Source organism: Aedes albopictus, chromosome 2, assembly GCF_035046485.1.
Source record: "Aedes albopictus strain Foshan chromosome 2, AalbF5, whole genome shotgun sequence".
Classification (NCBI taxonomy): domain Eukaryota; kingdom Metazoa; phylum Arthropoda; class Insecta; order Diptera; family Culicidae; genus Aedes; species Aedes albopictus.
In genome coordinates this window covers 319,828,084-319,855,543 of record NC_085137.1, presented here as the reverse complement: position 1 = coordinate 319,855,543, position 27,460 = coordinate 319,828,084, and the positions used below count along the sequence as shown (strand labels likewise).

Below are 27,460 nucleotides of genomic sequence, written 5' to 3'. Positions count from 1 at the left end.
TGCCGCACCCTGTCTGGCTAAATTGTCAGCGTTTTCATTTCCCAGAATTCCACAATGACCGGGCACCCAGTATAAAGTTACCTCGTTCCTACTGGCCAATTGCTTCAGAGAAATAATGCATTCCCACACTAGCTTTGATTGACAAGTAAAAGCCTTCAGCGCCTGACTGTCCAAAAATATACAGATCATGGCAAACCTTTAATTTCTTTTCAGACAAATGTTGGCACACTCTAGAATGGCTTGAACTTCTGCTTGAAATACAGTGGGACTGCATCCCGTTGGTATAGCCTTACTGATAACAGGGCCGAAAACACCGGCTCCTGTATTTTTACCCATCTTGGACCCATCAGTATGAAATACAATAGAACCTGGACGTAAACTTGGCCCACCAGCATCCCAAACATAGCGACATGGTTTCACCACTTCGAAGGGAACATCATAGTTGGTCTTTGTTATCATCCAATCTTCTACTGTTTTATGTCCATGCTTAATTTGAAGTCTTTGATGATCCTCAAATGTCCCACAAGATCCCCATCTAGTACATTATTGTAACGGATAAACTGCAGGGCATTTTTTGCCGCTTGTAGTTTAACAAATTGATACAATGGCAGTATATTGAGAAGGGCATCCAAAGCAACTGATGGAGTGCTTTTCATTGCTCCTGTAATAGATATACAAGCAAGTCTTGTAGCTTCACTTGAGAGGTTACCTCATTTATTTTGGGCCACCAAACAAGTGAAGCATAAGTAATTTTAGGCAGGACTATCGTAACATAAATCCAGTGAATCATGTTTGGTCTAAGACCCCAGGTTTTTCCTAGGGCTTTGCTGCAGACCCAAAGGACATTCGTACCCTTAGTTAAAACATTGTTTAAATGTGAATTCCAATTCAGTCTTTTGTCCAAAGTTACCCCAAGATGTTTAACTTCTTCCGAGAACTGCATTTGAACTCCATTTAAAGAATGTTCAATAAGATTTAGTTTCAACCTTCGAGTAAAAGGTACTATTACAGTTTTCACCATACTAGATTTTGCTATTATTTCTTATCTTTTACCTTTTATATCAAGCAAACCAATATGATTTTTCGTTCTTCAGTAATTTAATCAGTAATTACCGAATATGCTTTTCATTAGATTTTTTCACCTACTCGGTCTCTGAAAACCCGCGTAATTTTCATTAAATCTCTTAGCCATTTTGGATTTAGGTAAACATTCATTTTAGGAAGTTCCGACTCTTTACTTAGACAGAGGTTTTATAGTACTAGAAGCATTTATGATTTGTCGGTAGTCTACTCAAAAAACAAGGGAGTCGATATTTTGAAAGTCAATTACACTGTCTTCGACCTTGCGGCCTCTACAGACTGAACATTACTGACATTCGACAACGGACAACACATGTAACACCCAGTAGCCCAGTAGAGAATTTTCCGTTGGACGAAAAGTTTTCCCCGACTGGAGTGGAAATCGAATCCACACTCTGAGGCTTACGAGACACGGATGTGTAAATCTTACACGGATGCGTAAATCCTACACGGATGCGTGAATCTTTTGCCTACCGTCTTCGAAGTGGAAACAGCAACGACGTCGATTCACTTGCGATAACCGTTCACTGCTGAGTGGCTTCCAATGTGAACAAAGATGCAATGTGGATATCAGGAACTCTGTATGCTGATGTACGCTGGTGAAACCTGGTGTGTATCAGCGGAGAGTACTTAACAGCTGCATTAGTCTGCCGTCTTTATCAACAGATGCCTACGGTATAATTCGTACAAGGTGGCCTCATAATTGGCTCTCCAGTGAGGAGCTGCGCTGCCGACATCAACAGCCGATAGCGGCTGAAATACGGGAGCAAAAGTGGAAATGGGTCAACCACAGTCTTCGCAGGGGCAAGGACAAAATCAACGTCCAAGCAAGTTAGGCTAGAACCCTGCACTCCATCAGAAAATCGCAGCAGAGGCTCATGGCGGTGCAGAAATACATGTCTACAACTGTCCAAATATGACTTCAAGAATTCCAATAATTATAAATTATTTTCTGAGATTCAAAATTTCTACAATTTTGCCAAATCAAAAACTCTTTTCATTTATTTATGAATTGAACCAACCCATAAAGCAATACAATTCAATGGCTCGAATGGTTTATTGAATTTAGATATCCGATCGCATGCCAAGCAATACACAGCTCTCAATTCCATCAGCGGCAGCTGCAAAAACCCAACAACATGTCGATTTAAATGACATGTGTCAGCGCAAACGTGCCATTCTTGAGCCCATTCCATAAATCTGGACACATCCCTCGTTTTTCACCTTTTCGCGCACCCACCCGAGATCCAATTGCAAATCATACACCACTGACTAGGGTTCGAGTCGTGACCCGATTATGCAATCTTTTCCTCCGTCTTCATGTTTACAAATATTGACTCGAGTGTTCTACTCGCAACCACTACCTACCTGGACCTGGAAAGGCTTGACAAAACCTTCTCAAACTCATGTCGAACATATTGTCGGCGGCGGCGGCGCGATAGAAAGACATTTACCTGCCTACATTACACTCGAGGCTCGAGAAACCTATCGCTCACTCACGACCTCTCTTCAAACTGGCTGTCGAACCCGGGCGCCGGCCGCTGCGCACCTTCAGTCAGTGGGGGGTGAGAGCCCGAAAAAAAGTGTATAATACTTACTTCCACAAGGACCCATAAGACTCTTAGCTATGCCGAAAGGACGGCCAGAAGGCGTGAAAATCGAAACCACAAAACTGCAACTTTGTTGCTTACTCTAACTACCAACTTATGTCGCCGCCCTGCGTCAATGGGAACTATGGGGACGGAGGTCTAAATTTGTGGTCAAAATTTTGCTTGGATGAAAACTTTGCGTTGTTCGACGCAGAAGGTAGGTAATGAGCATTATGTGTATGCGACCAATTTTTAAAAAGCTTTGTCAGGAGTATACTGTTTCATGCGTAAGCTTAACAGTGAGCTTGTTCCAGGCTGGTTCCAGAAGATTCTTTACTGGAAGTGCATTGTAAGCGTATGATCGGCTAATTATTGGAACCAGGATGAGCATTAACCATTCTGTGAACCTTATTCACGAAGTTACGGAGGCTGGTTACACTTGCAGCTTCGATGAGCTACATTCTCAGGAATTCTTGAATAACTTGGAAAAGTCAAAGCTTGATGAAACGTGGCTGTATGAAACTTCGTGCCTAAAAATATTGATCATAAGGTTTCTGCTTGTACTAGGTTCATAGATTTATGAGTTCAACGAAACTCCATATGTATTCTTTTAAAATTGACATCAGATATATTGCTCTCCACAATTTTGACCATTAAATTGGCCATATTGCTTCAGTGTGCCACCGGTCGTCACCGTCGTCTTCGCTTTGGTTGTTCCTATTGTGCAACATGTTGCGATTGAACTTTTGGATCACGCGAAAGACATGATGGCAAACTCCCGGCGTTTGTGCCTACTTGTCAGTCACAGTCAAGTTTGCCCGCTGCGCCGCCGCACCGTATGATGATGCTGTTTGGTCGTAGGCCCTCATTATTGGAGTTGTTCTTTGGGCTCTTCAATCTCACGTTGAATGAGAGTGTATCGAGTAGGTTAGTGATGTGGGGAAGCCAGCCGCCTGCCTAACATTAGTTGCTCGGCTACCACAAGGCGCAACAATGTAAAGGGCGCCCATCGACCAAATTGGCGGCGGGAAAAGGGCGTCACCTTGTCGAGATAAGTTAATTACAACTTCCTGGCACTACTGTGGCGGGCATAGCGATTGGCGAGGCCCGGAGGGCTCCAGTGGTGATGCGCATCGCTGCCACCGGTAGATCGATTTGACCTTAGCCCATCACAGTGACATATTGTTCGAACGAAAGCGAAGATTTGGTCCGGATCGGAGATTACATCATACCGGTTAGCGAAAGTGAAACCCATTTCCCACAGCCCGTCGTCGTCGTCGTCTTCCTACGTCAGAAGGGATTATGAAATCTTTCATGGATGAACGGAGGAGAGTGGTGAAAAAATGGGCCAGTAATCCATCAGGTCATGCGGTTTTCGTGGTCGATCCGGTAGTAACTGACCGAGAGGTATTCAGTGAGGTTTCTTTCTTTTTTTTGGGCGGATCATGGACGGCACCGACTGATGCTGATTGTGGTTTTTGGGCATCCGAGAAAGAGGTTGCATGAGCAATGAGGATCAGTCAAATCCGAATGTGATTGATTAGGCTAAGCGGCTTGAAAAGGCCAACTACAATCGAAGCTAATTATTCCAATAAGTTTAAGTCTAGTTGAGATGCAATTTTTGTTGAGATAAATTAGTTGGAATGTTCAGGCATCTAGTTGATGTATGGTAATCTATGAAGGGTTACGTCACAACCTAAGTAGGTTTCCCTAAACAAAACTATGAAATCACGTGTACCTGTTCAGACTTGGTACGAGATGAACGATTCATACAAATTGAATCTAGATGATAGAAGAATGAAGTAACATAGATTATAGAAGATAGGAGAAGACAATTGTAGGTATAATGAAGGAGGTAGATGAAAAATGCAAGATTGGAGAGAAACATAATAAGATAATACAACAAATTTTTGAATTTTTCAAAATATTTAATAGAAGATAAAAAAGTGAAGTGAGGAAATATATAGTTAAAGACAGAATACAATAGATATAGAATGGGAAATAAAGGAAAGGAAATGGAAATAAATCCATAAACAATGAAAAAAGGATAAATTACAGAGATCAAGAGGTACAATCCTTTATTCAGTTCCTAAACATATAATTTTGATGATTTTATTCAACCTTAAGCTGGTTTGAGGTTCATTGGAAGGCTGATTTAAGGCTTAATATGCGCTTAATCACTTATCAATAAAATTTATTAATTGTGTAAAAATAAAATAAAAACACTTTCGTAAGCCTATTTTTATAATTAGTTGCATCTATTTCCAGAAGAGATGTTTAGGAATGTATAAATTAATCTGTGGGAAAACTTGGAATCGAACTCGGACCACCAGATTTATAGTCACTTTCCTTAGCACATACACCATACACAATTGTATACATATCCTCGAAAACAAGAGCATTACTTCAAAAACATAAGTTGAACTAAGTCTATATTGTGGACTCGATGAAAACATGCTTGGGTCAGCTGTCAAAACTTATTTGACTAAAGGTTGAACAACAGATGATTAATTCTGCATATTGGTGTTTGTTTTAAAGCTGGTGCACAGATGAATAATATTCTATTCATCTTGATATTCAACCATCTATGTATTGCTGATTAAAGAGGGTGAAGAAACCATACTTCAGACCAATACTCAGCTGTGAATGTGTTCAGCCATTGACACCATTAACCAGCTATTGTTCAACTAATACTATCACTTGATCAGCATTCATTGTTACTTGGAGATACAGGACGGTGGAAATCAGCAGATAGAAAATAGAGAGAAGATAGAAAAAGATAAAAGAATGAAATGTTGTAACCTCCACGACAAGGACCTGGTATCGAATCCCATTCAAGAAAGATACACAAATTATGAGTTCTTCCTCCGGAAGCTAGAAGCTAGAAGCTAGAAGCTAGAAGCTAGAAGCTAGAAGCTAGAAGCTAGAAGCTAGAAGCTAGAAGCTAGAAGCTAGAAGCTAGAAGCTAGAAGCTAGAAGCTAGAAGCTAGAAGCTAGAAGCTAGAAGCTAGAAGCTAGAAGCTAGAAGCTAGAAGCTAGAAGCTAGAGGCTAGAAGTTAGAAGTTTCAAGATATGTATAAATTAAGATGTCACAATTATAATACCCTTGAATTTAAAAACATGTTGACTTGATTAGTGTCTTTACCTTTGCTGTCAAAATTGCAGCTTATATAAGCAACAATTTCAATGCAATTAAGGATTAGGCGACGAACAGCAGATTTAAATAAGGAAAAGTGCTCTTCACAGTTCCAAATCCGCTTACAAGCACACGTACCCATTAACGTTCGCTTCAACAAATCGATTGCCATCAAACAAATTCAATGGGCAATTTCTGCGCCGAGCTGAAAAGAAATGACCATCAATAGATATCAGACCACGTGCTATCGCTATTCCCCTAGGAAAACCCAAACCGTTCAATAATCAAACAAATGTGGCAAATCGAGAACATTACCGGCTATGGCTCGACCCCTCCCAATCAGTTATCCTCTGCCTGCGTAATCCCACTCCATGGGAATAGAACTAAGTGCGACTGCACCCTACTTTCACCGTCAAACTCAGTTAGGCACTGCACACTGCACACACCATATGTGAAGTTGCTCACCCAGAAAAAAAAGCGCGCTTCGATAAATATTTATTCAACAGAACGTACGCACCGAGCGGGGCATTATTGGGAGGATTTCCTTCCCGAGCATTGGTGGTGGTGGTTTTTAATTTTCCTGCCTGTCAAAGGAAAGTAAGAATAGGGAGATCGCCGGTTGAACGAATTGCCGAACCAAAAACACCATAATTGGACGTGATTTATTGGCAATTGTGGGTTCGAAATTTTGGTTGAGTGCGACTTTTTTTCCAGTGCACTAAATCACCATTCCATATCCAGTTGCGTAATCAGTTTGCTGAGTCCTTATTGGTGGGTGACAAGGGATTTCTCGGTTGAATCCTTTGAAACCGTTGTTGTGCAAATAGAAGGATTGAATTTGGGCTTTTATTTAGTTTTTTCCCCGATGTTTTCTGGGAACCGCAAATAATTAAATTTTCTTCTCGATTAAAAGCCTTATGCTCAGCCAAGATCTAATCCGGATGCCAATTCCAGGCATCATCCACACACTGTGAGGCTGCCACTAACAAAGCAATATCCGTTCTGCTGCGTGTGGCAGCTGCGTGCGCGCTCCTGATGGACTCCCACTATTATAGCAATAATATTATTACACCAAACACAGCATGCCCGACCGACTCAATATCCTTGTTAGTTCCAGTCAGCCGTCTGAAAAGATCTGCACGTTCATCGCGCTTCCTTCCGCCCACACCGCACTTACGGATTGGGATATCGTTGATGCCGTTCTTCCAGTTCGGAATCAATCGATTCCGAGAAACGTGTGTTTATTGTTACAACCAGACACAGTTGAGTGCCGACGCAAGTTTTCGATTTACCTACGCTTGTAGGCTTAGGATATATGGAGAGAAGTGTGTGCTCTTTGTCCGGAAAGAATGGTCAGAAGAGTATTAGTCAATGAATAGCCGAGGCGCTTACGATAATTGACTGTTAATATTGAAGCAGGAATGTTTCATTTACTGTGAGATTCGCATGCTCTCTGTGTTGTGATGGATGACACGTGTCTCAGACAGTTGTTGAGAGAAAATTTCGCAGTATTGTCTCTTTGCAGGGGTGGCAAAGGGTCTGCTGGATTCCACAATTGGATGGATCTGCACGAAAGACAGCATGATGAGAGTTTGATTGCTGAAGCGTAGGAAAGCTTGGATCGGAACACTATGCAGAGGCTTTATGCAACTGCACCGGCAAACTTCAATAAGCTGTTTATGTAGAAGGAATGCCAGAAGAAGGTTTTGCGAAAACAACATTCAGCAGGGTCGACGATTCCGTGCCGGAAGATTGTATGTAGAAAAAATGGTAATGCTCCACACTTTTTTGAGATAAGGCCCAGAGGATTTCTAGGACTTTCAGGGGAGCCTAACACAAGGGGATTGTAAGGGAGCTTCGGGGGATTTGGGGTGTTTTAAGGAGTCTGAGGGGCTTGCAGGGAGATCCATAGTCGCAATTGAAACACTTCTGAAACCCCTAGGAACTCCTTAATACCTCTTGAAATGCCTTAAAACTTCAGACGACTTTCTGAACCGCCTCTGAAAACCCCTTGAACGCCTTTGAGACTCAGTGAAACGTCTCAAAAAACTTTCTGAAATCCTCAGAGATCCCTTGAAAACCCCCGATACTGCATGAGACTCCCTGGAATCCCTGAAAGAGCCGTTAGCCTTCTCACACTCTCTTGAAGCCCCTGAAAATGCCGTAAAACTTCATAACACCTCCTGCAACGCCCCTGAAAACATCTTGAACCCCCGTGATACGTCTCAGAAAACTCTCTGAAGCTCTCTGAGACTCCCTGGAAACCCTCTGATGTTGCCTGAAACCCACTGAGGCTCCTGGAATCCCTCATACACTCTCTTAAAGCCCTCAAGACTCCTTAAAACCTACTGAGACCCCTGAAATTACTCTGTAAAGCCTCTGATTTTCCACTGAGACTTTCTAGAAATCTCCTAGAACCTTTCAAAATGTCGCTGAGATCCATTGAAACTCTCTGTGGCTCCTTGAGACACCCATGAGCTCACTGAAAAATGCTCGAAATCTGCGGGTCCCGTGGGGCAGTTGATCACACGTTCGCTTCAAAACCGAATGGTTATGGTCAGCCTCAGCACTTGAAATTTGTCATCAGTTGCTCTGCCCCCACTCGTATAACAGTCCCATTTGTAAAAAGTAAGAATAAAACGGCATTTCAAGTTTAAAAACTTGTTTCCATATGAAACTTTGAAAAATCGTCAAAATTTGAAAAATATTTCGATCATCTCGAAACATTCACAGATTGCTTTGCACATGAATATATAACTGTAAAAAATATTACAATCACTACAACGTTGTTCAGTTTTGTGTTACGTGACACAAAAATCCATAATGGGACTGTTGTGCGGGTACTTTTGATATGGGACGCTCATGACTTGGTATTTTATTCACACATTGACATAAAAATTCGTAATTTTTATTATTGTTTTTGGTAGTACATCGAAAATGATGATAATTCATAACGCTAACTCAAAAAGTGATGAAAAGTCAAATGGGACTGTTATGCGAGTGAGGGCAGTGCTCTTCCGTCATGGCTCTAATGAATCAGAATACTTGGACATCGGCCAACGGTAACGAATAATGGACACTCAATTGAACTGGAAGAGGAACAACAACCACATATCAATATCTTCGTGCTTATCATTCTATCATAAATGAAGCAAAAAAGTGGAAGCAGGACGATAACAACTAATTCGATATAGGAGACTGGAAAACTGCTAGAGCCCCAATGTAACGTAGAATCTGATTTTCTAAAACGTGCAATCTCCTGAAATCGCCTGAAACTCCCTAAAACGCTCTAAAACTTGCTGAAATGGCCCGAAAAGCATTGAAACGCACATGAAAACCCCCTGCACAGAGAAACAGACGTCACACTCCGCTTTCCATCGGTCACCTTTTGAATTGTCAATTGACAACTCGAGGCGCTGGCATCGTTTTTGCTCCTGTTTGACATTTACTCACTACAGCCGATGTGCTGGCCCGGCCAAACACAGTACGTTTTGCATTGGGGGTTACTTTTTCGTGACAGTATTTTTTGAAGAAGTTTGTTCTAAGTGATATGTCTGTTCCTCTGCGCCCCCTGATTTCTCCATGAAACCACCTGACCATCTCCTGAAACCCCACTGTAACCCCCTGAAGCACCCCAGGAAACCCCATAAACCCTCTCCTGAATTTATGATGTCCTGAAATGTCAATGAAATCCACTGAAACATCTTGAAACTACCCCCAACGCTCTAAAACGCCCCTAAACTATTTTGAAACCAGTGCTCAAATCATCTTTCCATCAATTCAACTCGCGTTGCTGTACGAATAAAATCGCGTAAATGCACAAATGAACTCGTTAAAGTGCACATATAGAATCGCATATTCGAGAAACATTTACATTAACATAAAGCGATTAAAAGTGTGATAATAATGAAAGATCTGCTATTTAACTGTGGTTCCAGTGCCAAAAGTAAAGCCATCATTATGGTTGCAGAGTATTTTTTTTTTGGTTTTCGTGGGTTTTCAAATTCTCCCATCGTGTTGATTATCAAACAATAGGTGGCGCTAGGAAAGTGGTAGATAGTCCAGATAGTCTGCTAAATTGGCCCAGCGCAGCAAAACCAAGCACATTTCAACAAACACTGAAGTAAATTAGAATGTTATGATAATCAATCAGCCTGTTTCACAAGCAGGGCTTGATGTTAAATGGTTGTGCGGTTCGTTTAGGTGAATGGAAATGTTTTTACATATAAGTCGCATAAGATGCATGTTTACATGGCGATGGTGCACACCGTAACTCGCATAATATATCGCTTCAAGTCATATAGGCGTTATTACTGACCCGCCAATAATGTACGTATATCGACTCCACTTTTGTACACATAAGGTACTTTTGCTGCATCTTTTGCAATGTATTTTTTATTTATTTATTTATTTACTTACAACTTATAACAGCACAAATAATCTTCTAATGATTTTCAAAGTATGTGTGTTACAACTAATACCAATGAGCAATTACATATTAGATTTAAAGAAAATGCTGATTCTTTGCCTAAAAGAAAAGTAATATTTGTAGATCTGCAGTTTCTGGGCAGATCATTCCAATATTTTATAGCGCGTATAAGAGTACGGATAACACGGTAATTAACTCCATTATTTGTAAATCTGTCTGGCGCACACTGAGGCGGTACAAAAAGGCGAGAAAAAACAGTCAAAATAGTCGATACACTCAAATTCCAATATTCATCTCATATTTGAAATCCGTTCTGGTGTACGCCAGTGAAACCTAGTGTGTATCAGCGAAGAACACCGAGCAGCTGTAGGTCCTTACATATAAGCAGGTTGCTGCATGATGGTGGTGATGGTGCATTCATGCATGGCGGAATCACATTTGGATCTTTTACGATGACTTCCATCATAGATGCAAAAGTGAGTCAGTAACAATTTACACAGGGGCAAATTTTGTAATTCGTTAGAACCAACAGTACATCGCAGTAGGAAAGGAACAGTCCCACAGGCTCATGTTGGCGCAGTCCCTGTAACTTCATTTTGTAACTTGTAGCCTGAACAACTACAGTATACTTTCATAAATGCAAGTAAACCCTGTTGAAATAAATTTACAGGAAAGTCGACCACTTTCAAATTAGTTTTTAACTGCCAGATAATTTTAAGATAGGATCACACAAGTTGCTTTTAATCCAATTACATTAATCAAATTCCCTCGGCATGAAGCGTACCTCATCGCGTCGTACAAAAAAGCTAAACATATGTTCTGAATCTTGATAGCGACGCAACTTCTTCCAGTCTCTACCAATAACCAAAGAGAGTAGTGGGAGATGCAATAAAACTACACTCATCGCGTAACAATCGCCCGAAGTGGCCTGGTCACTTCTATCTTTCCATCCTTACTTCCCCCTATTAACTGGGCGCGGCGGTAACAGATGGTTCTACAGCGGGAGGTAACCGCAGCGCAGCCAGCAGCAGCCCGGTCGGTGGTGGTGGTAACTAGAAAATGCACTTTTCGTGACTCGGTAATCGGGCAAAATTAAAACGTTAAGTTTCATGAGGAACTAACCGCAACGACGTGAGATCGAATCAACGCGAGCGGGAGACCGATTTGCTGAAAGCGAAATTCGCCATCCATAATTCTGCGTGGTTGCGATGGTATTTTATGGGAGGGACGTCAGTGGACGCAACCTGGAGTAGAGATTGAACGATTAATCTACGCACCAACTGCTACTATGTTTCAGAAGTGGTACCACCTTCCTCATTACATAGCGGGAAAGCCGCACCAGGCGAATGTCTTCAATGTAATTTTCACATATTTATACGGACAACGAAGGGCGCTCAAACGGCCCTAGTTGATATTCATGCGTGAATTGTTTGCGGCTACAAATTGATTTTAGAGCTCAAAGTGCTTTCACGCTTCGCCATTTACGTCGCAGCCTTGCCTCGCCTCGAACAGGTTCCCTGCGGATCTGTTTTCCCCCTAATTGAGCCCTATTATTCAATTTTGAAGGGTGTGCGTGTAGAATTCTTCGTGACTTTCAATTACACGAAAATGGCTTTCATCTGGCTAATCACATGAATATGCATGCTAATGAATGCGTCCGATGTGACGACGACTGATAAGGTTCACGTGCGGGTCATAAAATATGCTATGCAGCACACGCTTGATAAGTTAAAACCTCTTTGTAAACATAGGTTCATTACGGGCGAAAGCCAGCAGGGGAACTTCTCACGCCAGCTAGCCAGCTTTTCAAATTTGGGTAATAAGTCAAATTAGTCGGGGTCTCCCGCGTGGATCGACCCCACAAATTGAGTCATTGTTACTCCGCAGCCGAGTGAGTTATGGCTGGCGACCTTCGAATAACAACCAACGGTTCTATCCCGTCCCCGCCGCGGACGAAGGTCAACCGACAACGTCATCAATGCTCGATCATTTGCAAAGTCATTGACTCACGACGATGACGAAGACAACGTCGTCGACGAGAAAACACCATCGGGAAAATTTCGACCTTTATCCTAACGATCATCAATTGCAGCAACTTCCGACCGGCCACTTTGTTGTCGGTCGGATGCGATCGCGAGATGAAGAGTTGTGCTCGTCTGGAGGCGATCGACGCGATCTGTCTAACGCAGGGGTTGTCAACTTTTTTCGTATTTGGCTCCCCTTTGTGGGATTTAAAACATCTGGTTTCGTACTTTGCAGTTTTCCTCTCCTCTTCTTCTTTTTAGGTGTAATGTCCTCACTGGCAAAAAACTCATTTATCAGCTTAGAGTTCTATGAGCTCTTCCACAGCTATGAATGAACAATATAACGGACTTCGTGAAAATCTTTGCACTCGTATTTATCTCCGCTCTCCTTACCTACCCTACCCTACCCTACTCTCTAACGCATTGTTGAACAGCAAGCACGAAAGACCATCACCTTGTCGTAACCCTCTGCGAGATTCGAAGGGACTCGAACTACACACATCACTCGATCCATCGTCGCCTTGATCAATTGTATCAGTTTATCCGGGAATCCGTATTCGTGTATAATCTGATATAGCTGGTTTCGATCGATTGTATCATACGCCGATTAAAAATTAATTAATCCCCCATGATTCCCTTTTTAAACTCGTGTTCGAAGTTTATTAATTTCCACTCACGACGGAAATTTTTATATATATAGTCGTGGCAAAATTAGCTATAACTGGTTCAGAACAACTTTTATACTTTTCCTCACATTCCACACGACGAAGTGTATTTTGTTATGCCTAGTTTCACTTGTTTAAATTATTTTTGAAAAATCTGGTTGTAATACATTTGAAGCCTGTTGCAATCGCGTAAGAACAGTACCTGACCACTTTAAGCTTTGACAGTTCAATGGTGATATTTTGATAACGGCAAATGGAGACTCTATGACAACATTGATTCTTTCCGCAGTACCGTAAACCAGGGTCAAATTGATCTTCGGGTCGAAATTGATCAGGCGTTTTTCTGTTACATTTAGCATATTCTAAATAATTTCCTCGCAAGTATCGTGCAGTTGAAATCTGATACTTTGCGATATTTAAAAGAAAATTATCAAAAGTATGCTTTATCTAGCGAAAAAACGTCTGATCAATTTCAACCCGAAGATCAATTTGACCCCGGTTTACGGTACCCAGGTCTAAAACCCCTCAAAACGTCCTGGAACTGATAGAAACACCTCTGACGGCTCTTTACAACTTACGGGTATACTTCGGAAACCGTCTGAAAAACCTTAAAGCTCACTTGGATGCGCCCTTAAATCCTCGGGAACCCTGAAACGTGGTGAAACGCCTTAAAACACCACTGAAACCTCCTTTAATCTCTCTCTGCAGCTGTTTTGAAAACGTCACCGAAAGAAATTCTCAAAGCTACTAGTTCAGGTAAATATTAGAACGTTTAAATTGCCATTTCATTTAATTCACTTTTGCATAAAAAAAAATCTTACACACAAAATTGTAAGCAAGCCCCATACTGCAGACAACATGTAATTTTACAATCCGATGAAGAATTGTGATGAAAGTGGTGGAGGTCATTGTGTTACAGCGAACTCATTGTAACAATGTTGAACTGTGCTGTTAATTAGCATTAGCATTAGCATTAGCATTAAGCAAGTCGCACAAATTCGTAGGTGGTACAACCCTGGATCGCTGTTATGAGGGTTGCATCCTTCCTGTCCGTTACCAAAGCACAAAGATTTGGGACTAATCTCTGACTCTTAGACAAGATTGACGCAATCCTCCAACGGTCAAGTGCTGTCCTGGCCACGTCCTTGCGACAGCTGAGGGATGGGAAAGGAAGATTAGTTGGACACCTTTGAAAGTACATAGAAACCTCTACATTCTTTCAGGCCTAGGCGTCACGGGAATTTGGGTGTTAGTGGAAGGGTCAAGTTTGTTGAACTGTGCTGTTAATCATCCTAAAACCTCCTGAACCTAAAACGTCTTGGAACGCCTTTGAAACCCCCTGAGATCCTCGTGAAGCCCACTCGAAAGCCTGTGAAGCACTTTAAAACCCCCAGAAAACCCCGTCAAACCCACTGAAACGCCTTGAATCGCGCCTTAATGGTCATCTGAAAGCCTATGAATTCGATAAAACCCTTCGGAAACCCCCTGAAATGCCCTGACACAACTTGAAACGTCTATGAATGTCCCATGAATGCCTTAAAACGCGACCTTGGTAATCCACTGAAACTACACTGAAGCATACCTGAAGGCCTGTGAGGCCCCTAAAACCCCCGGAAGCCCCTCTGAAACCGTCTAAGCCTCTTGAAATCTCCATAAACGCTTTGAGATCGCTCTGAAACTCCTTTTGATCTCTTCTGAAGCTCTATTGAAAACCTTTGAATCCCTTGACGCCTACGGAAACGTTTTGAAGCCCTTCTGAAACCCCGTGAAACACCCCTGGAACGTCTTAAACGCCTCTGAAACCTCCTGAAACTTCTTTGGAACTAGATGGCGCGCGTCCTGAAAGGTTAAGTAGTCAACTGATGCCAATAAGGTAATACACCCATTTCTCGAGAGACGAATCAGCCAAGGGCTGAAAGTCTCTACAGTAAAGACATATCAATCAATCAACACATTTCTCAGACGTTCCTTACAAAATCGATATATGCAGTAGATCTCCGAACTTTTGGTAGGATTATGTAACCGCTACTGAATTGTATGCAGATTACCTGTTGGTTGGAAGTGTGTTTTCCAAGTTCCACAAAGTCCAGATAAAAATCGGAACATTGCATAAGATACTAACTAATGGTCACGGGCAACTTGCGGCATAAAGTTCCGAGGACCATGTTACGCAGCTTAGCTCCCCAAGTAACCACTAGGCATTATTATTCGCCTTGCGTAATAATATATTGCTATCATAAAACTGATTTGCTCTATATTGACCGAGTAACAGCCCTATAAATCCAAAAAGGCAAAACATAGTGCTAATGGATATTTGGGTTACAGGAACACCGTACGCATCGTCAAATCCCACGAAAAAAAATCTCGAAGAAACTTATGAAAGAATTTCTGAAGAAATACCTGGAGGGATTCACGAGGTAATCCTATTTTTAATAGATACCTACGACTGTAAAACTTACAAACAGTCAGTGAATCGCCTTTTATTAGTTATGACTTGACTACTGGTTACCTGCTCCAAGCTAATCGGTTATTTTTATTTTTTATTTTATTTTTTATCTGTATTAACGAGGTTTTTAGCCCTAGGCTAGTTCATCTCGGGACCCACGCTTTACTTCCCTTCCGAAGGAAGAACTCACATTTTGCGAGTTTGTCGGGAGTGGGATTCGATCCCAGGTCCTCGGCGTGATAGTCAAGTGTTCTAACCATCACACCAGGTCCGCTCCACACCGTACAGATTTACTGAGCTTACTTATAATAGGAGTCACATAGCCGATGCAGTAAGCGAACTGCACTGCGTTTTGAATCTATAATTTTATAAGGATTTAAACATAATCAAATTTACAAAAGTGCGACCTTTTTTAAAGCACAAACTTAATAAAATCATTTTTTTGAGAATTTCGGTCAAAACTACCAGCTCTGCCACAAACATACTTGGTGAATGTCTGCAAGCTCAATGCTGTCTTAAAACCAAAAGTCGAGAGAGAACTCACCCTTGGTTGAAACCCACTGGTCAAGTTCCTCTATTAGGTACTTGGACGCCTCGACCTCACAAAGCACTCGACGTGTAACGTCGCTGACCAACAACGACGCCAGCCTGCCAGTACCTATGGAAAGAAAGTGAAAAATTTAATTTATGATCCCCCTATAATTATCATAATTGCTAATTTCAATTTCCCATTCATGCGCGCTTAGTGGAGGAGAGCGCTGCTCCAAAGTTCCTCCAAGATTCAAGCCTCGGCTATGGTCGGTGGTGGTGTGTAAAGTGATACCTATTGGGAAATGGTTTCGGACTGGACAACTTGGGACACGCGGGGGCTTCCACTCGTACTGCTCGGACATGAGCCTCCGCCGAGGATTGCGATGATGATAATGATAAGGTGTAAAACAATATAACACATGTACCAACAACCAGCAACCAGCAGCCAGCCAGCGGTCGGCCGCCAGTCGGTGTCGGATAAGGAACATGACAGAAGCCACGGAAGCATACAGGAGGAGCTCGTCAGCAGCGCTGGGGCTCTACGCTTCGCGCGGGGTCGTCGTAATTAAGTAATGCAATGATGGTTGACCAGTGCAGCGCAACTTCGGGGAGATGAGATGCCGTGACTGATGGGATGAGATGAGCTAGGTGTGATTATGAGGTTTGGTTATGTAATATTGCACGTTGCGTAATGCGATTGCTTTTGTTGTTTGGTGCCTTTCTAGTGTTTGAATTGATTGATGTACCTGATTTCTTCTATTTTGGGATGCAGTACTCAACATCAATGAAGAATAGACAAAGAGGTGTAGACGAAATTTACATACAGATTAGTTTCGTAGTTGGTATGGCTGTTTCCTGGGAATAGAAGCTGCCAACGGTAAATTAAGTTACTACGTTTATGGATTATGGGGCATTGAGATTAGTTTTAGTGTACTATTATTCTTAATCACTTAACCTAATTTACAGCTCTATTGTCCACTGGGGCACTACGTGAGAAATTTCAATTGGCAGCTGCACTTACATTTTGTACAGCGCCTAGATTCTATTCTACTTTATCGAACTGGTTGCCTTTCTGCTGCTTTCACTTTTTCTACTTTATACCTAGTAGAATGATGAGCACAAGGATGATGATGGATGGCCGTTGTTTCTTTCCAGTCCGATTGGGGGTCCATTATGAGTAGCAGTTCGCCGATGTCCAGGTATCCGGGTCCGTTTGAGCCATGGGGCTCAGAAGAGGGTCAGTGTCAGTTGCTCTCGGGGGAAAAGCAACTGACGAAAAATTGCAAGTGCCGGGGCTGGAAATCAAACCCATGACCATCCGCATATGAAGCGAACGTGTGACCAACTACGCCACGGGCCCCGGCAAGTGTACTATTGTAACACTTAAAAAGCATTAGAATTGCAACAGCTCCACTTTTTTTTGTCTCAAGAGTAAACTAATGTGTCTATATGACAAATTTTGGGACGCTCAATCCGAATTCGGGCTCAAATTTGCTTCAACACGTCACAATTTTGAGCTATACAACTATTTATAGGGTAAAATATGCGATTATGGGCGTTTTTTATTGCAAGCCATTAAGCATGAAAATATTGTTTTTAAGTAATCAAAGGGTAAATTGGTCAATTAACATCTAAATTAACGATTCATGCAAAATATTTCGTTTTACCAAAATAAATTTGAAGGATTTAAGAATTTTATGATAGTAAGTAAACTTGCATCCAACTTTTGGAGGGTAACTTGTATGGGAAATATCGTACCTAACATAAGCCACATAAACCGCTATCAACTTGGCTATCAAATTTGATTTTGTAAAACGAAATATTTTGCATGAGTCGATACCAGAGCAAAGGCGGATAACAAAGTGATATCACTTTGATAATAAACTGTGTTATCGGTGTTATCATTTTGTTATTTTTGTTATCATCTTTTTCAATTGATGATAACCAGATGATAACACATTTTGTTATCGATAACTTTGATCTATCGCGATAACATAAAAAACTAAATGATAACAAAATAAGTTATCTGTTTCCAAACGCATATTTCAAAGCTTTCCCAAAACTGACAATCTGATGAACCTCGAATCTAAAAATAGATTCCGCTTTCCACCTTCAATGCGACTGCAGTACGAAAGCGTAGCCTTTTATTACTCTCACTCTCAATGAGTCCCGTTGGTATAGGGGATATCGGCTACGACCGACAATCACTCGATCAGGGTTCGAGACCCGCCTGGGCGCAATAGTTTAAAACATTGGTTGTTGATTATAAGAAACCTTTTTTCAATAGGTGACGATGTCGGTAAAGTAGATTTTTACTATTTTGGTCGATAAAATAGCAGTGAATGATAACAAATTGATAACAAAACCAGTTATCAATCAGCTGTATTTTTTTATGTTGATAACTAAATGCAATGTTGAACAAAATATTATATAACACAATTAGTTATCCATTTGAACTCAATGATAACTTAACTTCTTATCATTTTGGTATTCGAGAAGTAAATATGAGTTATCATTTTTGTTATGTTGGCTCTTAATTCAACCTAAATTATAACAAACTCAATTATCAAAAGAATGATAACCAGATAACAGAACTTATTATCATTTTGTTATCCGCCTTTGCTCGGGTAATGTAGATGTTATTTGACCAAGTTCGTATATTTTACCCCATAAATAAAGGTATAGCTCAAAATTGTGACGTGCTGGAGCAAATCTAAGCCCAGATTCGGATTCAGTGGCCCAAAATCCGTCGGAGACACATAAGTTTGCTCTTGAGACATAGAAATAGTTAATTTTTGTTCCGTTGTGTTCGAATGAGTGTAATCAATTTTGTATATTTTAATTCCGCCCTATTTTGCTTATCCTTTGACAGATACGCGTATTTCGACAACCACTTGTAATCTTCCTCAGTGTCAGCCACTGTGTTGTTACTTGGATTTGAAGTTTTGAGCTACATGAAGTATTCTTCTTGTTTGTACATGTAGGTCTAGATATCTGACAGACTTACAGGACCGTAGGTGTGGGAGGTGTTAAAGGAGCAATGCTTTTTAGAACAGGCCCGTATGCACTAATCTTTTTAAATTTTAAAATTTGAAGATGTTTTCTGTGCTACTTGGGAAGTAAGTAATATCAACCTGTCATTAGTCCATGATTAGCAGCTAAAAAGAATGTACTAATTAAATGCATATTCCAATCAACCAATTTATGCGTCCTGATCACCTTACAATATTGCGTTGCGGTGTAAGATCTGTCACGCCAAATATAGATCTTGCAACATATTATTCTGTGGAGAGACCATCAGGGCACCCGAATGAAACGATTTGGACAGGAGACTGAAGCTGCCTCCTCATTGTTGTTAACATTTCGTGGATTGAGGGCGGGCTCTTCGACCCCCTCTATTGGGAGTATTCTGTCAATCGAGGGCTTGATTTTGCAGTTGTTTCTTGGGAACATTCTTTTGGAAGGAGATTCTTTTCCCCTGACGCGGGTTTCGCGCAAGTGTCTCTGCTTGCGAGTCCGCACAACCCTTTTTGGTCCTTTATATAGGAGAATAACTGATCACTAACAACAGCACAATCTTGATCAAATCGCTTTTCAGATTATTCCAGTGCAGTGCTATAGGCAGATGCCTATGGTAGAACAAAATCATCATCATTCCAATCAACCAATTTATGCTCAGTACTGAGACGTTTTCATAAATCTGAAAAGTTGAACCAAAAATGCTTACCTCTATGTAACTCCGGTTTTCTTCCTGCTTCCCAAAATAAAATGCTTATGTCTTGTTCAGCGCACCAGCCTCCCAGCTCGTAAAAGTTACAGCATGCACTTCAATTATCGAACGAATACCATTTATTACTCGATTATAATAATTCCACACCTCCAGAACCGTGACTAAATGAATTATGGTCGCTGATTAAGATATGCAACGTGTAATTTCGGACCCATGCCTGCACTTTTTGGACCACCCAGCGATAATAATCATCGAAATTTCTTCAGCTGAAAGCTTCACAGTACAATAAAATCCCGAAGCACTATATTACACACACGTCAGGCTCTGCCTCTCACCGAGTTTAACACCAAGGCCAAGCCGAAATTATTCATAATTTATTCCTTAAGGCTTTATCCTTGCCACCGATGGGTCAGCTGACCGGTCCCGATCAGTCGCCCAAATTCACTTTCACTCTCACAATTTGCACTGAAACTCAGATGACATTCATTCGGCTATTCGAAACTATCAATGGACATCCCGTAAGTAATCCGATATATACTGCGATTCGCTCGACTTGCTTCGTCCACCTTGTCTTTTGATCCCATGAACCTTTCAAAACGCATAATTGTTATCCCGAATGGTTGACCACACCGAACCCACCGAATTCGAACCGCACCGGGATCGCATAAATCATCGTCCTGCCCGCCCCGACGTCGATCGCAAACTGAGCCGAACGAGAATGCACTGCTGGCTGCAGCGCCTTACGAAAATAAACTTATCCTGAATGGGACCGGGACACACACTGACTGACTGGGCTGGATTGCCTGCCACGATGTGGGCCGGGGCACGCGGTTCTGGCCCGCACAACCAAAGCCACACACAGCAGCATAATCGTCGATATCGGCACCCATGTCGCGTCCTTTTTCTCCCTTCTGATTCTGGTTCTGATTCTGAACTGCTGGCTGTAGAAGGTGCATGTGTATGGGTAGGTAAGTGACACGACACACGCATTCAGAATACGTCTCGTTCTAATGCATCTTTTCGACCGACACCAGTTATAAGGTTGCCGGCGAGAAAGTGCTGCATACGTAAGCATAAATCTAATAAAACGATAATGCGAGAAGGAATGGAGATTGGATGTCGGCGGGATCGACAATCGTCTTGGCTGGGTTTTTGGGAGTTTTTTTTTGTATTTTTGATTCGAACTGGAAAAGAAGGTTCGACGGAATTGGTTGTACCATATTCTCTATCGGCAATCGTTCGCTTCTTGAAGACAGACAGGAATTTAGAAAGTTGAGTATTTTAGTACAAGAAGCAATTTTTTTAACTTTGTGCAATGCAAATCATCACGATCTCTTGCAATGGTTCTCAAGCTATATTTCTACGTAATATTTCTTCGGAACGAACTTGCACTCTGATATGTTTGGAAACTTATATTTTCATAAAGTTTATCCGACCCTGATGATGGTCCCACCGATTCTATACACAATTAAAACGTCACACTCCAAGTCCATTCAAGAGTTGGTTGTGGCTGTGGGAGTGGTTTTGTTTCGAGAGATATCTGTAGTACCTACGGGTTGGGGTGGCGTCTACAGTACACATGGTGTCACTTTCGTTGCATTAGTGCCGTAACATGGGGTAAAGTTGATAGTTGTTCAGTAGGTTTTCTCAGTAATCTTCAATGTAGCAGTATTTGTTCTAGTCTAATACCACCACTACAGGATTCGTTCATTTAGAAGGCTTTTTTACCCTGATCCCTGATTTTACATTTTTTGTAAAAAAAATTACTGCTTTGTTACTATCCATACGAAGCGAAACGTTGGACAAAAATTTAATCATCGTTTTCAATCAATTTGATGACTGAATCGTCAACTAATCATTACCTAAATTACTTGCTTCCGCGAATTTGGCCGTCTGTTCTTCAGGAAGAGTGAATCACAACAGCGTCTGTTTCGCATGTTAGGGGCGGCTGATCGACGTCCGAGTACCACGGAAGGAGTCTCAGCTCAACTGTGCACTTTGGTCTTCCGGAAATTAACGGATCTCGCCCTGCGAGAGCCAGTCGTAAAAAGGAAATGCATAGGAAAATCAGCTACAGCATAACATGAACCGAGACCATCAACAGAACTTGCGATTGGAAACTCGGCATACAGACCTATCTGCCTCCTAGACCGCCGGAAAACTATTGAAACGGATCATTCTGTCGAGGCTGATGACTCTGGCCTCTTTTTTTTTTTCTTCTAAACCATAGGGGGAGAATCTGCAAACAGACACCCTAATATCAAGGATAGGGTAGTGTGGGGCTGTGGTCTTCTACAACAATAGTAAAAGCCAGGACTACGCTCTCCTCGTACCCACTAAACACGTTCCTATGGTCGCCAAACCCTACGTCTCTCCGGAACCACCAGGAAGGTATTGCTTCAGAGAGGGGTTAGTGCACATCGCACCCTCAAGGTTAGCTGCATAGCCTAGCAGCAACGAACATCGATGACTCGCTCTGGAGAGTCCATCGCGGTAACATGCTGGCGCTTAGCCAGTTTCCCGAGTGGTCCTCACCACTCCCTTTGTCCTCGGAAGGCGGGCAGGATCAACCCCGCCCGCGCCCAACTGCTTGGCAGACATCAAGAACTGATGCCCACGTGCAACCCGATCTGGCCTGCCCGTAAGGAAGGGTATCACTACCCTTCAGGCCCTATCAGATGCACCCGAAGGTTGCAGACAGCAGGGTCTCACCTACCCCGACCTTTGGCGGGGACCCCTTTCCAACCGCGGGCTCAGATCCAACCCAGTAGACTGACGCCACGACAGCACCGCTACCGGGACTTCCTCTCCCGGCCACATAATCGCTGTAAGGGTCGATCTCGACCGCAGGGCACTGGTATGACCTACGAAGCCGACTCCGAACCCCTGGACCCTCCTCTTGTACTGCATCTGAACTAGCCACTCTCCGGGTCCACGCGCCACCTCCTCTGTAGCTCCCAGACGATATGGGTGATAGCCGTTGAAACGGCGTTCCAACCAAACTCATCCCTACACATCTTCTGGACCAAGTTGTCCGGGTTTGTGTCCTCCCCGCATGTGGCAAGCATGCGGTCACGCATTGTGCGAAAAGGCGGGCACACGAACAAAACGTGTTCCGCCGTTTTCTCTAAACCATTGCACACTGGGCCTAGCCCGTAGGCAGGCGCGGCGCTGGTCCGCAATCGCGTCGGTCCACCAGTAAGCTGGTGGCCTCCCATTTCTAGGGTGGACTCGCCTAGGCATGGTCGCCGTCGCCGCCTAAACCGATTAAGTTTCGCTCACGGCGGAGCGCCTCCCTAACTACCCCTTCGTCGAAGTATGATGTCTTCCACCTGCGAGGGCTTGGCCTTGGCCTAGCCGCCTCTTCTTCTATCCGCTGTCTGCTGTTGTTGTAGTCGATACTGTAGCGAACCGCCAGGTGGTCGCTGTGAGTGTAGCCATCATCTACTCTCCAGTTCGAACTACTTGTTAGGCCAGAACTACAAAAGGTCACGTCAATAATTGACTCCGCTCCGTTTTGACTAAAGGTACTCTTGGTACCGACATTAGCCAAGTCGACATTTAAGATGACCAGTGTTTCTAGCAGGATCTGACCCCGCTGGTTCGTGATTCCACGGCCCAGGCATTGAAGTCACCCGCTATTACCACCGGCCTTCGCCCTGTTAGCACGGTCGTTAAGCGGTCCAGCATTTGCGTGAACTGCTCGATTGACCACTGCGGAGGCGCATAACAGCTACAGAAGAAGACCCCGTTTACTTTGGCGACCACGAAGCCCTCATAGGTAGCAGACACCAACTCCTGGATGGGGTATTTACCCGTCGTCCATATCGCCGCCATTTTTCTGGTCCCATCCGCGACCCAGTTGCCGTTGCCGGCGGGTACTCGGTATGGGTCCGATATGATGGCGATATCCGTCTCCCATTCAGAAACCGCCTGACAAAGCAGTTGCTGAGCCGCATCACAGTGATTCAGGTTCAGCTGCCACGGTGTGTCTAATACCGTTATTAACAAAATAAAATACCCATCTAAGCGGTACCCACCACTCGAAAGATATAGTATCCAGGTATCATCTCTGAAATTTTGAAAATGTTTCATGGAGGGAATTGATAGTTTGAACGATTTGAAATTTTAGGGCGATTTTCAATGAAATTCTTTTTGAACGCGATTGAATATTAATAATCGCGGTTGTATCACGATTGTGGCCATCAACCTGTCCCTCATAAATTTGGAATCCAACATTCGAAACGCATGGTATTCGAGTATTCTTACTGAAAATTTGAGAACATTTTATCTTCGAAATCAAAAGTTATCGTGGATTGAATTTATAATCCAAATCCATAGATTTTTACAGTATTTATGGCAATTAAACAGTTACTATTTACTACAAATAACCAAAACCAATTCAAATGCCCGCTATTGTAGTCAATCACAGCATTCAATAGCTGGTTGAAATAGGATTTAGATGTCTGGAACGTTCGATATCTCTCCCATGTTTCTGAAAAAATGCTGGGAACGCTCTCAGTAGCTTGCTCTCCAAACACACCAAGAGATTTTACCGTATGTAAATATCATCAACTGGAACTGCAAAATATGAAACTATGAGAAATTCGGCAAATTAAGGGTCTCCCATATTGTTCCAAACCTAGCCTTCAACGTGGTATAGTCTGGATCCAATTCATCTATAAAACACGCTCTGTAGATGTCTTTGTAGACTTTTAATGCCTGAAATATAATTATTATTAAACCACCACAGTAAATTAATCGCTTACGTTTGAAAGACCGTGTAGCTTAGGACCTCCTTCAAGAACCGTGGAAGCGTCCATTAAATTGTGACATGCTTTTCATGTGAAGTCATACGTTCGTTGCTGATGTCTCACAACAGCCATCATAGACCACATCTGTACCTTTTCAGGACTTGCTTTTTTGATGGCTTTGTACAATGCGTTCCAAGAGTTATGTGCAAAGCAGGTTGGGGAGTGGCAGTCAATATCAACTGCTGATCCATACCGTTAACTAGAGGTGTCATTTACACAACAAACATAGAGTTTCGCTTACAAACTTAGATGGCCAATAACAATCGCCCAACAATTTGCTTTAATTGCTGACTCGCTTCTACATATTACAAAAAATGCTGATTTCCCTTCTCAATTTCTGGTATGAATTGTTACAGATCCGCTAGACGTCCTTTGTCTATTCATATAGGGTGTCCCAGAAAGTATGGGCACAACTTTGCAGCTCTGCCATTTGGGAATGGATGCATAAACAAACTTTATTTTCACACATATCCTGCCTTAATATGTCAACATCAAATGCCAATCATTTAAATTTGCATTTCAAACTTCGTTTGAATGCGGTAGAACATTTCCTGAAAGACCTTTTAAAGCTTCTGCACAAATTGCTATATTTTTCAATAACATCGCTTAACAAATTGTTTTCCACGCATGAAATTAAGCTCGAAAAAATTTTCAAAAAATATATCCGTGTATTTCTACATGCGTATCTATTATACAACCCTAAGTTTGAATTGAAAACATATACTTTTGAACCTGAAAAATGAATTGAAACACCAAAATCGATATATTTGAAAACCTATTTTTCTAATAGTTGAAAACAAGCTTCTGAATATATATCATAACATGCAGAAAATCACATTTTTAATTCACTATAAGTTCAATAAATGCCCCAGCTTTATAAAGTGTAGATTGAATTGTTTTTATTCTTGTCAATACATGTTTTAAAACGCGAATGTCTGTGGGCATGTCTAATACAGAAATAGAACAGGCGAATTTTTCAGTTTTCTCAAAATTAAAAACGCCCGTACGCACAATCAAAACATATTTTTATAAAAAATTTCAATCAACCATCTGAGGAAACATGTTTTCGAATGTATCATGTGAAAAAAATTCGATAAAAATGTTTCGAATTTGGATATTTGGCAAAACCGTAAAAAAGTTGCTTGTGCAGAAGTTTTAAAAGATGTTTTTCCATTTTAATCATTCTGCATATAGAAACCATTTTTAATGTATAAACTCTTCACAGGTATCAATTAAAATACTCTGAATAAAAATACAAAAATATAAAAATTGTTGTTTGTTAAGAAAATGATTGTATTTTCACTATACAAAGTTGTGCCCATACTTTCTGGGACACCCTATATACCACGTTGATTGTAAAGTTTGTATACATTTCCTAAAAGTTTCATATTCAGCGGTTCCACGTTAAGCAGTTCTGAGAATATACTGAGAATCTCTTGGTGTGTTCGGAGAGCAAGCTACTGAGAGCGTTCCCAGCAATTTTTCAGAAACATGGGAGAGATATCGTACGCTCCAGACATCGAAATCCTATTTCAACCAGCTGTTGAATGCTGTGATTGACTACAATAGCGGGCATTTGAATTGGTTTTGGTTATTTGTAGTAAATAGTAACTGTTTAATTACTATAAATACTGTAACAATCTATGGATTTGGATTATAAATTCAATCCACGATAACTTTTGATTTCGAAGATAAAATGTTCTCAAATTTTCAGTAAGAATACGCGAATACCATACGTTTCGAATGTTGGATTCCAAATTTATAAGGGACAGGTTGATGGCCACAATCGTGATACAACCGCGATTGAATATTAATAGTTCAAAAAGAATTTCATTGAAAATCGCCCTAAAATTTCAAATCGTTCAAACTATCAATTCCCTCCATGAAACATTTTCAAAATTTCAGAGATGATACCTGGATACTATATCTTTCGAATGGTGGGTACCGCTTAGATGGGTATTTTATTTTGTTAATAACGGTTTTAGACACACCGTGGCTGCGTTACCTGCACTGTGATTTGTTGTTCACTGCGGCTTTCTTGAAGGCCGGGCACCTTGGACCACCCATCGGATGTCTGTTGTTCGAGGATTTCCCGGTACAGATCATGCAGATGGGCGGACTCGTGCAGCTTTGGCCCTTATGACCTTCAGCGCCGCATCGCCTGCACAGTTTGCGCCTGTCGGACCCTTTACAGTCCCACGACTTGTGTCCTGGTTCCAGACACCTGAAACAAACCTCTGGTGGCTCGTGGAATGTCAGGTGACATACACACCAACCCACCTTTATGCTCCCTACTTTAACGGACTTTTTGACGTCCGCCACAGGTAGCTGAACCAAAGCTATCTGTGTCCCTGCTGGCCCTTTCCGTAGCTTAACGGCTGCGGCGGCCACCTGCACATCGCACACTGTTGCCGCAGTGCCGTGACGAGCTCTTCCACTTCGGTGATCTCATCAATGTCCTTGACCTTCAGAGTCGCCTCACCTGCACACCCTCACCAAGGACCTCTTCTGCCAGCCTCTTATAGGCGGCGCCCTTGTGCTCTTTCTGGCGCTTCAGCTCTAGGATCATCTCGCCCGTACGAGTATGTCTAATACTGCGTACGTCGGCTCCAAGACCCTCAAGCTTGACGTCGCTTCGCATCATCTTCAAGACGTCCGAGTACTTGGACTGTTCCGTCTTGATGACGATCGCGTCACCTTTCTCGCGCTTGGCACCTGCCCTCCTACGCCATGGCTTGGCGTCCTGCGCTACTACCTGCGGATTCTCCTTCTTCTTCCTCTTCCGCTTCAGGCCCACCCTTCCCAGCTTTCCGGGAACCCTGGCTGGGGTCCGACCTTCCGGCATTATTACCGACTTTCGGGGTAATGATTCGCCTGGCCTTGCGGGCACCGCCAGACAGCTCCTCGCCTGACGGTTGCCTCGCCCGCTTCTGCGATTGCTTTCCCCGTTTGTCGCGAGCAGTCGCTTCCGCCTTATTCGGATTTCCTGCGAAGGAGAAGGCCTCCGTTTGGGTAA

The 27,460-nt window shown here is 42.3% G+C and overlaps 1 protein-coding gene across 1 annotated transcript in view; it reads right to left on the bottom strand.

The window, feature by feature from the left end:
• Positions 1-20,588, bottom strand: part of LOC115270442 (uncharacterized) — a 134,475-nt gene extending 113,887 nt beyond the window's left edge. The window contains exon 1 of the mRNA XM_062852342.1: positions 19,628-20,588. The gene's annotated coding sequence lies outside the window, so the exon portion shown is untranslated. The remainder of the gene's footprint in view (positions 1-19,627) is intronic.
• Positions 20,589-27,460: the final 6,872 nt, after the last annotated feature.